Raw genomic sequence first — 12,844 nt, 5'->3', positions numbered from 1 at the left:
CCCAGGCTACAGATCTGCTCTGTGTGGTTAAAAAAAGAGAGACCTGCTAGCCAGCCGGCACTAGAGGGGGTGTGAGATCTCCACCTCCTCATCAGTAGGCCTAAAGTCTATCCCATAGACGCTCAGAAACCCAGAGGGGAGATCAAAGCCTGTGTGATCCAGTGGCTGTTATATCACCCCCGGCCTGCTCTCCCACTGCGGGGCCTCCTGTTACGGTGCAGGCAACAGGGAAGAGAGGGAATACAAAACACTGACCTGGTCCCGTCCATGCATGCAACCCTTCAGGACTTAATTTAACCCCCCCACCCCCACCCCCACATCTACATTTACATTCCACTTTGCATTCGATTAATTTCCATTTGACCACACTTGCATGTTTTTGCAGGAAACATGAATAGTCATGAGCTGCACATGCACTCACTAAAATAGGATACACTGCTTCAAGAACAGACATGGGTGGAATCTTCTTTCACTCATTGTTCACTCTTAAGGGAAAACATTTTAGCCTCTGCAGATCCAATTTGGTATTTGTATTTTAATTCAACATTTATTTCACCAGGCTTCTCAATTATGAAAACTAGCAGCCTGCTGATTCCTGCTGTCCCCACTCAATTGTTCACCTGGTTAGAGAATGTGTTAAAAATCAGCGCTTCCTCCCTCCGACTTTCCTTTCCCCTGTGCTACGGGAGATGAAGTGAGGAGACAGGCGATTGGACCCTGTTTTTCTTCCCTCAGTGGAAAGGCATCTCAACAGGCCTGCTATTGACCACATCCACCAGGGGAGGGAGTGGGTCAATGTAACAGAGAGCAGGGGACCATTTTGGACCACTTAACTATAATCAGTAAATGCACCCCGGTCGCAATTAGCGCAGGGCCACCCTGAGAGTGTTCGTTTTGCTCACAGCTCTGTCTGTGTTTTATTCTGCTCCACAGGAACCTTGTAATGCAAATAGCACTCCTCACTCCCAGCTTAACAACGGCAAAGGAGGCGGGAGGGTGTTGGAGCATGCTGCTGTCCTTACTTGGTGGTTGTTTCAATGAACGCAGTTGCTTTCCTGTGTTTCGGGCAGAAACTATAAATCCTTATATTCTCATTGTTCTGCTGCAGAACCACTGACCCCCTTGCTGTAAAATAAACCTTTCAAAACTGGGCTCATGTGGTGAGAGCGAACAGGGGGTCATCATCTGTTGTACTCAGGCTCAACATTCTGGCTTTATGCAATTAGCCCCACAAAATGGCTTTTTCTTTCATAAATCTAGATGTGGTAGAGCTTGTGAAGGAGAAAGAGAAGCTTTTTTGTGCAGAAAACAAATAGGAGACAGATATGTGACAGGTAGCTGGAGCTATCACACTGAGCCTGTACAATGCACCAACACTCTCCTCAACTCATTTATGATTCACTGCACTTAGTCATCCGTTCTCCTCCTTTTCCCCCCTGCTCCCACAAAGAAAAAGGTAAGCAAAGCAGACGGACAGACAAACAAACAATCAAATAAACAGAGGGCCCTTTTTAACTGATGCTGGCACTTCTGTAGAACAGGTGCTGTAGTTATGATTGATTTGAGCTACAGTGTGCATTGACGATTCAAAGAGAAGACTCCAGCACAAAGACGTGCACATGAGTTCAAGGAGTCTGTTAAACACACACACACACACACACACACACACACACACACACACACACACACACACACACACACAAAGGAAGGCACAATAAAGTACCTGACCTCCTTTTCCCTCAAACACCTGTTTACTGTGCTAAAAGGAAAGAACAGAACCCATATTTACACTTTTTCCACAACTCCTCTATGCCACATAACATGCACATGTGCTGTATGTTAGTATTTTAAAAGATTTCAGTTAGAGATTTCATTTATTTTTCTATCCTTTATATTCAATGCATCTCACTAGTCCAAGCTCAGTTGAATGTTCTGAAACATGCTCATGCAAAGCTCCAGCTCACGCGCCCAACAACTGTACACAGAGATACGTCACTGGCGCATATATATATATATATATATATATATATATATATATATATATATATATATATATCGAAGCTCTCTGCTCTTATGGCCAGCTGAGAGGGATGAGGCTTTGTGATCCTATATGGTTTCTAGATGTGATCATTGGGCAGATTTGCGTGAGGGACAAAGGTCAGCATAAAGGAAATGGAGAGAGGGGACGGGAGGGATGGACAGAAGCAGGAGGACATCGGAGGGAAGGAGGGTGGGAGGTTGAGGGAGGATGACGACGGATGGAAAGATGTCAAAAGAAGCAAAGAGGGGAAAAGGGGGACAAGGGGCAGGGATCACTAATGAAAGTTCCCTGCTGTTTTCTCAGCTGTTCTTCTCGGTGCCCTGAGCAGTGCTGTGTACAAGGCCAGAAATTCTTGGTATGCTAAATGGGCCATCGCTCCCTCTTCCTTACTCTCTCAAACACACACACACACACACACACACACACAGCATGAATGGTGAATGAACACACCTAAAAACAGCATCTTTGTGTCTGACTTGAAGCCTTATTGTCACCATGGTGACACTGTGAACAGCAGGGTTGGTGTGGGACTTTTGGGCTTTGGGGGGTTATGTGCTCCTCCAGCACCTACGTGTGTTATGTAAAGAGCTTGGCACACATATTGACCCAGGATGGAAGCTGAAAATGGGCTTCTGGGAGCTCCTCAACATCATCCTATTTTTGCATTCGAAACCTGCTTCAAAATCGGAAAGATGGGAGCATATTTAACAGCACTGCTGACAGCAAAGTCATGCCAAAGACTTTAATAAGAGATTAGAAACGTACTCTGGAGTTGTCAGAGAAGAAAGCGTTTCTGCAAGGAGAGCTATGACCCAAAGCCAATAATAATAACAGTGTCATAGGTAAAATCTATACTTTTTTTCTGCGCTGAGAGGCTGAACACAGACGCACAATGCACACAGCTGGTAACAGGCTGCAGATGAAAGCCAATTTGATTTCTTTGTGTAACCGAGAGCTTCAGTTGGACCACAGGTCCCTGTGGAACAAAGACAGAGAGAAGCGAGGGAGAAAGAGGAAGAGATCGAGAGCGAGAGAGGGGAAGGAGATAGTGAAAGGGGGAGAAGGAGAGCTGGGCAGAGAGAGAGATGGGGGGGCGGGGGGCGGAGCAGGGCGTCCTGGCCCACCTGGGCAAACAATAGCAGTGAGATGAGAGTGTGGCTCAAGGGCCCTCCCTGTCCCTAAAGTACACAGCTGTCGGTTGGGGCAGGCAGGCAGATCAAAAACAGCCCCGGTCTAGTTCAGGTGTTGCACCTTCAGAGGCAAACGGACAATTTTGGAACAAGAGCCTTGGTTGCTATGGTGACGGCCGCAACAGAGAGACTCTTTTTAGAACTCATGTGAAATGATGCGTGTTAATGTTCTTCATTCATTTTGGCAAAAACACAGAAGAGAGAGAGGAAAAAAAGGTTGGAAAAGAATTGTCTGCACTTTTAAAGGATGCAAGGACGTTTTATTTGTGACTGATGCATTTCTGCTCAAATGAGAGTATTATGATGTAGTTTGTTTGCGTGCCAAAAGCAGCTTGTGCAGGATCCAGGGTTGCGTGTTAATGGATTTGTGTGTTAGTGTGAGTATACCGAGCCTTGATTTCTGCTCAGGGTATACATATAGAAAACCTTCTGTATCTTCTTTTATGTAAGCCTTAGTTCTTCATGATTATTGTGAGAAGTGCAAATGTAATGTTGGTGAATGACCTATGAAATTCAGCTTCAAGGTTGGTATGTATGTTGATGGCAAACAGAGTCTACTTGAAGCCGGTGTGTATGTGGAAACGGCATCATAAATAGAACCACGGGGGGGGGGGGTGTACAAGGACAACACTGTGGCAGGATCTGTGGAAGATGAGATCTGGATCACACGGTTATAGTGACAGCTTTTAATAAGGTCTAGCAAGATCTCATCTTTCCAGATCCTCCCTCTGTTATCTGGTCTGTTGAGGTTTGAGCTTGAAGTTGGCTGATGCGCTGGGACTCCTTCACCTTTGGACAACAAAATCGTCTTTGTTTAAAGAGAAGCCATCTGTTTGATGATATATAGATTCTGGCTGTAATGAAAGACTGTGTGGTGGTGTTGCTGCCTCCCTGACGTCCCTGCTGTGTTTAAAGGGGTGATGTGAGTTATGTCCAGTTCATGCTGACAGCACACTGAGATGCTGTGTTCCTCTCAGCTCAGTGGTAGCCAGTCGGGGCACATCTGGTGCCAGATTGGTGCATGTGTTTACTGTTAATGTGCATATATGTGCAAAAACCTACCCAATACACTGTAAATCAATCAGTCCTGCGGGGCCATAAGGTGGTATGAGGATGTGAACACTGAACAGGTTGTGTAGCAAGACAGGACGTAACCTCGGTGTTTAATCAGACAGTCACACACACCCCAAATTGCCTGGTACGGTTGAGCAGCCACTGTTCACATTTAATAGTGATTAATCTACCTCTTGTTCTTTAGTTTTTTCTCATCTTTTTTTATTGTAGTATTTCTGCTTTTTCTTCTTTCTGTTATCTACAATCTCTCTGGAACACGTTTTTTTTTTTTGTTTCCTCTGTGGGCTGATATATAGCGTCTTAATGCTCTTTGGTGCCTCCCAGCTTGTGCACCCAATAACCGGCTGAACTCTACAGACAATCTGACGCTCCTCGCTCATAAAACACTGGGATTAGTCTTCAAAGCTCAGTAGCCAAGCACACAGGAGAAGTTCATTAGTTTGCATTGCTCTTTTTTGTGAAATTAAGCAATGTAGAAGTTTGAATATAGTAATAAAATATAGCAGTTTCCCCCCCCTTTGTGGCAGCTGCAGTAGTGATGTCTAAAGCAACGAGTTTTGCCCAGAAGTAGACTGAAACCCCCTTGGATGCTGCCCCCTTTCCTAATGCTAAACCTTTTAATATTTAACCAGGATCCAATACAGGAGTAATTATTTTTCCAAACAAATTACGCCTCAGGCCCAAACCGCCGCAATCTGATACACCACGGCGATACATTCTCTGTCACAAGGCGCTATTAGTCATTTTAAATTATTTATCAAGCTTGGGTGAAATAGGATTTGCTTCAGACCCGTTTTATGACTAGCTTACTGCTTGAGCAGAATCTTGAGCGTTCTTTATATTCCAAAAAGGCAATTTTTATGAAAAGCTCCTCTGGCTCATCCTAAGAAACCCCTGGAGACATCGATTTGTGAGGAGTTCACTGAGACACAAGGTCAATAAAAAAGTTTAAAAAATGATGATGCTGATGTACATTCTGTGGAAACAGCCTTTTCTTATGACATCAAAACAAGATTGCAAGACGTAAGGCTTCACCCCAGACTACTCCACAATGACAACAGATACATCAGAGCCTTTGTGTAGATAAATATCATGTCATAAACTTCCCTTACCCTTTACCCATACATTTTTTAAATGGTAAAAAAAAAGCTTCCTGTAAATCAGGACTGTATCTTCAAACCTGAGACACTATTTTGTTGTTTTGTTTCCATGCCTTAGTCTGTAGTTTCATTGTATGCCCTTTTTCTATTCATATCCATATCTCCCTCTTAACTAAAGTGAAATAACTTTTATGAAACTTTTCTGATCCTATCTGAAATTGACTACCATAAATGTGAGCTAAGTATGGCGTTAATAATTGGAATCTGAAAGTCACACAGCAATGTTGCTTTTTAACTTTATGAGTGGTGCTGAAAATAGCCTGTGTGGTAAGAACAGAGCCTCATTTTAATTCTGCCATCTGCAATGAAAAATAGCAACATTTTTATAGAGCGACAACTGTCACCATGAATATGAGCTATGTTTAACTGGGTTGTCGAACATCTTCCATCAACGATGAATGCATTTAAAGGGGAGGGAGAGGCGGGACATAAAAGCCGGCGGATAAATTCGTTAAAAATGGTAGTTAGAGAAAAATCAAGTTATTGTGTCGAGCCAGGGATGATACTAAATGAAGAGAGTGAGAGAGAGATTAGGAGTGGGGGGGTTATCAAAGCCTCTTTTTCTCTCTATACAGGGGGCCCCAGCTGGCTGGCTGAGCGACGGAGAGCTGCCCACTTGCCTGCTGCAAATTAGCCAAACTATTTACCCTCATATATGCACATTAGCAAATTCCTCCAATTGAGAAAACAAATGCATCTGTTTTGTCCTGTTGAAAACTTCATGGGAGCCTGCATGGGCCTCTGCACACCAGGCATTCTCTGTCACAGTGGCAGTCAGTCCTAACACACACACACACACACACAACCAGCAGCATGGAGCCAATTGCAGGTCCCTGCTGGGCCTCCCCAATCCCCCCCAATCCTCTCCCCAGCTGGACAGCCATAGCTTGGATCAGTCTCTCTCAGTGTCTCTCCTGCCCTCTGTCTGCCTCTCTTCCCGACTGTTGTTGATAGTCTCTGTTTTTCTCTGTCTTTATAACTCTCTCCCTCTGTAATTGGACCACTCTGAATTTCATCAATACTCCCATGACCTGCCTTAAATAAGGAAATGCATGGTCCCAAAATGAATGAATCTTTTCTTTTTTTTTCTCTTTAGCAAGTCTTCATTGCCTTTGCTGCATATTTTCCATCCTGGAGTTAGCTTTTAAATATTCATGTAAGTGGATGGAAGAGGTGAGGGGGGTGAAGGGAAGGTGAGGGGAGGTGGGAAAGAAGAGAAAGGAAAGGAGGGCGGGAAGGAGCCGAGGCAGCGCACAGGGGTGGGGGCTACCCCCTTTCTGGAGCTCCCTGCGGAGGGATGGATACAGGGATGGTGGAAGGGGGGGATCAGCAGGAGCCCTAATGATTTATTTAGACCCGGGGGCACCTGTGCCAGTCAGTGGCTGATGGCAGCCATCACCCTGCCAACCCGCTGGTGTTTGAAACTAGAAGAGAAAGACAAATCTGTGGCAAGCAGGAAAATTAATATAGGACTACTGCTGTGAGAAAATTCAGCTGTCCAGTTAATGATTTTCAGACTTAAGTGAGAAGAAAATTCCATCGTTCTGTGGTCGTAACCCTACAGTTGAGTCTGGACATTTTAATGACCTTCCACCTATGATTTTCTTAGTTAGCCTGCGGTGATATGCAGGAACTCTCCAAATACCTGTTAGGTTGAGCAAGCTCCTACTTACGTTGCTTGCAACATTTGCTACCCACCCCAAAAAAAGCTCAGGTGAGGAAGAAGAATCCTATGTTTCAAATAAGCCAATCAATACAGAGCAGACAGATTGCAGCCTTAGTGAGCTTAAGTGGGCGGCTCGCTGCGTTTTATCAAGGCAGCTTAATTTCCGTCAGCTTAATATCCTGGGAAATGTATGGAAATTGAACTGCGAGGGAGAACAAAGACAAGTAGCCTGGATGAAACAATGTGTTGAAACTCTGAAAGCTCCGTCTTATCGTAGGAGCATACAGTCACACCGTAGCAGGGGTGCACAAACACACACATGCACCACACACACACTCACCTGGGCAGCCTGTCAGAGTTTATCGATAGGTGTATCCATCAGCTAGGTGCTAAAGTTCACATTTTTCTCAAGAGTTAAATAATTCTCATTCATTATTTGACAAAATGACTGTGAGCGGTTGACTACTGTATATGTTCTGATGCATATGCTTGACTACCAGTAGTTAATTAGCTTAGCTGCTACATGTCTCCTGTTCGCAGGCTGCTCTGTGGAGACACATGGAAGAGCTGCCCAGAGGCAAATTATAAATGAGAAACAGGTTATTAGGATTCTGTCATGCATACTAAGGTGTTATGACTGTCATAAAAAGCGCAGTAGTGAATACAGGGAGCAGTAATTATCATTTCAGTCTTTCTTTTATACACCAGTTCCAGATAATAGGAGATGATTTCTACAGTCAACAACAACAGGATGGCCCTGGCCCTGAGTGGTCACAAGCTGGAGATATAAAGTTAAATAAAAAAATCCAACCACAAAGTCTGCAAAAAAGTGACAACATGCAACAGCAGCCACCCAGTCAGGCTCAACCTAATGAAAGCTCATCTACATTAGTAATAATCTGCCTCTGCTTGAGGTACTGATGAGGAGTGCACAACAACGACCCTCCACACACATCCCACCTCCGTCCCTCTACCCCTCATCTCCCCCGTTCTCCTTCCCATTCAAGATACTTTCTCGAGAATCTTCACATAAACAACACCTGCACTACTAACCGCCACTGAGCGAATTTGCCTTTCCATCCTTTCCTCTGTGGCAACCCGATCCTGGCTTTTACCTACCTTTCTCTCCCTCTCTAGCACATGCAAACGCACACTTTAACACACGCTTCAGAGAACAGTAACTAATAGCAACCTCATTCATTAAAACCACCCCTTGATGTTTCGCACGGAGGCAGGGTAAATGTGCCGGAACGCCTGCCCTGTCTGTCTGGTTGTGCAACGCTAACAACAGATAGAAAGACGGATAGACAGGTGGGGCAGGGTGCTCGTCTTACACTCAGCCGCCTCAGCACGAGCAGTGACTGCACCACCCCTGATGGAGACAGATACATATTTCATCAGTTATTAAGGCTACAACATAAGCTCGACAGTGTCAGAGATCCTACAGCTGCACCCATCTTTACTGCCAACATGAATAAAGATGCGAGCTCGGAAAAGCAGAATGAGAAAATGCGGAGAGTTCCATAATATGAGCTTTTTGTGAAGTTTCCATCTGGATGCATTAAGATCTCTTCTGCCAGAGGCCTTTCGCTTTACCCTGACAGCGCTGAGAGTACGCAGACACTGGCCACTTCAGATTGCTGGTGACATCAACAAGCCCCTTCCTCCCTCTCAAACACTGTTGACTCATTTTCTTTTCACCCACAATGTCTAATGTGGTAATTCCTCAGGCTCTACTACTGTAGTGTATGTACCATATAGTTTGCTCATGCATGTGTGAGTATGAAGCCTGTGATGTGTGCATGTTAAATACCTGGTACAAGCTGGCAGGTGCTGACATGTGTGCAGTATGTGCAGCTTCAGGCTCCCACGTTGTTAATATTAAGATGTTTAATTACTAGAGGAAATTGCTCTCTAGTCTCTTTCTCTGTCCTTCTGTCATGTGGCAACTGAGCAAGTACAACTCTAAAACTAGAAAGCCTTTCTGTATGAGCACAGAAAGGGTGGGATAAGCTCAAAAAGAACTACGGAAATGAAGGCAAAAACAGTTTGAAGCTGTTCGGAACTGCCACACTCAGAGGTGGGATGAAACGAGAGGGGCTAGATGTGATAATTAATTATTTAAATATGGGGATAATGGTGCACACTTGCAGACTGCAGGCTCTCTCCTGGAAGCCATTCATAGCGTTGTACTCACTTGTATGCAGAAGTAAGACTGAAAACAGAGATTGAGAAAGAAGTTTAAGCCTAATGTCTCACCTCTGCACACCTTGGCCGGTCGCTGCATGAAGCGGGTATGATTGTCACATTGTCCGTTTCCTAAAGTTATAGAAGCGGTCAGAAATTTCGACATTGGAAAGGTGTGTAGGGAGGGGGTTTCAGCCACTGTTCGACCATCTGACAACTACTTCCATTGGGGTATACTGACCCGTTAAGTGTATGTCTAGACGTTCGGTTGAGGAGTCCATGAGTGAGTTCAAGCATCTATCGCAAACTAACCAAGGCATACGGAGAGATTAAGAAGATGGGTAACCCACCCACTTTCTTGCCTCTAGTGGTACTGTATGTATTTATGTATTTGCTCTGGTTTTTAAATATTGGTTTCTGAGATGCAGCCTAGTAAAAAATTGTGTTGGTGGCCCTCAAAGCAATTAAAAATTCAACAGAAACAATGTTCCTGTTACTCTGGATAATGCTGCGAATGGTTTTCTTTGGAACTACTTTATGGACATACATAAAGACATGGAAACAGAAAAGAAAAAACCCATACCGAAATGACCTTTAGACAGTAATGTAGGGTGAGAGAGTGTGTTGTCCAAACATCCCTGCCTCTTTCTGCATGTTAGACCTCCCTCTCCATACTACCAGCCACCACAAGGCCAGCTCCAGCCTGCTGCACCACCTCAGGAAACTTTACATAAACTTAAATAATGTCTTGCTGCATTCCACCCATCTCATGGCCTTTACCCGATGAGATAAATAGGACAAACATGCCCAACTGGGACAAGACAATAATCCCTTTATCTGGCACAGGGTAAGCTTGACTAGCCGGCTTACCTGTTACATCATTAGCTATAGGCGAGAGGGGAGAAGGGGGGACAGGAAAGGAGAGGAGGATAAAAGAAGTAGGACCAGGGTTAGGTCACAAGTTGATGTAATGAGGACATAAACACCACACAATAATTAACAACAACAGTATTAATACATGTATAAAACTGGAGGGAGGCTGTGGTGGCACCAAGTGTAGAAGTGCTACAGACAGGCCTATTTGACAAGGATAGATGAGCTCAGCTACATGAGCCTGTATTCGCTAAGCACTGAAGCGAACAAAGTTGAAACTCTAAGCACCCTAAGAGCTGTTCTAGCAAATAGCACATCATTTGTTTACCTTGAATACTGGTGTTTTATTTGCATGAGTCAACCTTGTGGAAAATCCATAAGTCATTTCCAAGGCTCTTACAGCACATACGGCATCACCAGCATACGCTATGTCTATGACATCCAAAATACAAACAGCCAAGTGTGAGGGGTATGATATGAAATCCGCAGCAGATGGATGTAAGCAAAAGCGGGTGATAATGACTTTGTAGGTGTAACGTCTGCAGCGGGCTTAAGATTCTTTCTTCAGACTCATCTATATGAAAAGATTTACAAAGGAAAAGAAGAAAGACAAACATCTTGCTCTCATGGCTCCTCCTTACCATTATCCCAGACTCATGTCATTTCACCTCATCCATCAAAAATCCGGGAGAAAAAAACCTGAGTGCACTAAGACCAGAGACACCTATTTTATTCAACAGGAATCAAAGAAGACGACAGGGGGAGGTCTTTGCTATTGTGGAGGATATTAAGTAACAGAGCCAGCAGGTTGGAGCTGGCAAATCACACCTATATGTAATCCCTACCCTACCGTCTGCAGAACAGAAACTATCCTATATCTTCTCATCTGAAATCATCAAAGATGGTTTGATGTTCTCCTCTAAGCTTTTGAACTCACCATGAACTCTACCCGCAGCCAGAGTTTGTTTGCTGCCCAAACTGCATGCGTTGCGAAGGCACCCGTAGTGCTCATCTCCCATGAGCTCATTCTTTGAATTGAAATGTAAGACTTGCCTCATTCCTCACAATGAGTCCTGGTAAAGCACACACAGTCTTGTTGTTGACATACAGTACGTGCATGACATTATGCAGTACAGAAAACCTTGGGACACACACACACACACACACACACACACACACACACACCACTCCCAAGGCCTCAAACCAGGGTCACCAAGTCCCTGGTCTAGGTTTTGGTGGCTGGTGGGTAATTTTCTGGTCAATGTCAGCCTTTCTTTCCCTCTCTACGCTGCCAAGAGGAAATGAAGGGATGATCTCTCCGTTCTCCTCCGCTCGTCACTCCCCGAGAAAACAAACAGGAACATTTTATGGCCTGCTTGTTGACCTACAGCCCAGGAGTAACAACAACAGGCTACTAGTGGTGTTTACTTCAGGATGAGCTACTTAAGCTGCTATAACAGCACTGCCCTGTTGACATGTACAATCCAATTCCCATACAGGGATCTTTATATACTACAGGTTTAGGAGACAGTTGGGGAGAAGTGTTGATAAAATACAGTTCAATAAACAGTAAAGCTCAGATAAAATAATACACCTGTCAGATGTGATAAATGAATGCAGCAGTCTGAATCCCATTTCTGTTCACTCTCAGTTCTCTCTACTTCCTGTTTTAACAGGAAACAATGGCCTTCAGTGTGGCATATTTAAAAAGCCGGTGATAAACTGTAAAGATATCAAAACCAAACTCTATCAACAGAATCCACTAAATGGGGACCACAAACTTCTCTTGACAGAATCTGCACTATGTGCAGTTCAAGAGCCGCCACCTGGCATGTGTGTGGGTATGTGTGTGTGTGTTTACGTGTGTGGTACCATACACACACCTGTTCTTCCCTCAGCCCCAGCCCAGGCCCCGGCACCAGGCCTGAGCCCCAAACAAAGCTTCTCTCTGTACGGACATGGACACTGTTTGATTCCTCGCACAGTTCCCCCAGCGCTGCCTCTGCTGAAACCTAAACACACTGTTTGCTACAGGCAAAAACAGACTGTTTAAGAAGTGCTGGGAGAAGAAAGAAAGGCCTTCCCAGAGACTCATCTGGTTCTAATGCAGGGCCCGCTGGTGTGGATTACAGGCACATATTACAGGAGAACTCAGGCTGACCCCTCATCCCTATCCCAGGGGAAATGGGAGCCAGCCATGGTGATGGGGGGCTGAGGGTCCAGGGGCCTGGGGATGAGAGGGGTGAATAGAAGCCTGTGGGCAGGCTGCCACCCCACATGATTGGTGCCCTTCTTCAATGAGGGAGTTTCTCTGAGACCTTTTCAAAAACCCTCTATTGAAAAACGGGGGAAAAAACACTTTCTTCCCCTGAACCTCTCAATGACACTAAAAAATGTCATTACTTCAAATATTTTCTGTGGTCTGTCACATCTTTACCAGAGCTTCACCAAGTTTTGGAGGAACTAAACAGGCCTTTGATCATCTTCAAAGTAACACTGAAACATGCTTGTTTTTATCACATTAAATGCAATAGGCATCCGGCTACTCAGCAAGCCTGAGTTTCACTGTCCTACCCCACACTGGCAGGGGGGTTAACTACGAGGGTAAACAAGCTAACAGGAAAGGCAGAATCGGAGTGAAGAGAGAGAACTT

The 12,844-nt window shown here is 44.7% G+C and overlaps 1 protein-coding gene across 1 annotated transcript in view; it reads right to left on the bottom strand.

Annotated features, from left to right (window-relative positions):
• Positions 1-12,844, bottom strand: part of hipk2 (homeodomain interacting protein kinase 2) — a 64,964-nt gene that overhangs the window by 34,542 nt on the left and 17,578 nt on the right. The gene's annotated exons all lie outside the window — the stretch shown is intronic.

The sequence above is a fragment of the Enoplosus armatus genome, chromosome 6, assembly GCF_043641665.1.
Source record: "Enoplosus armatus isolate fEnoArm2 chromosome 6, fEnoArm2.hap1, whole genome shotgun sequence".
Classification (NCBI taxonomy): Eukaryota; Metazoa; Chordata; class Actinopteri; order Centrarchiformes; family Enoplosidae; genus Enoplosus; species Enoplosus armatus.
This window is presented reverse-complemented; position numbering and strand designations above follow the sequence as displayed.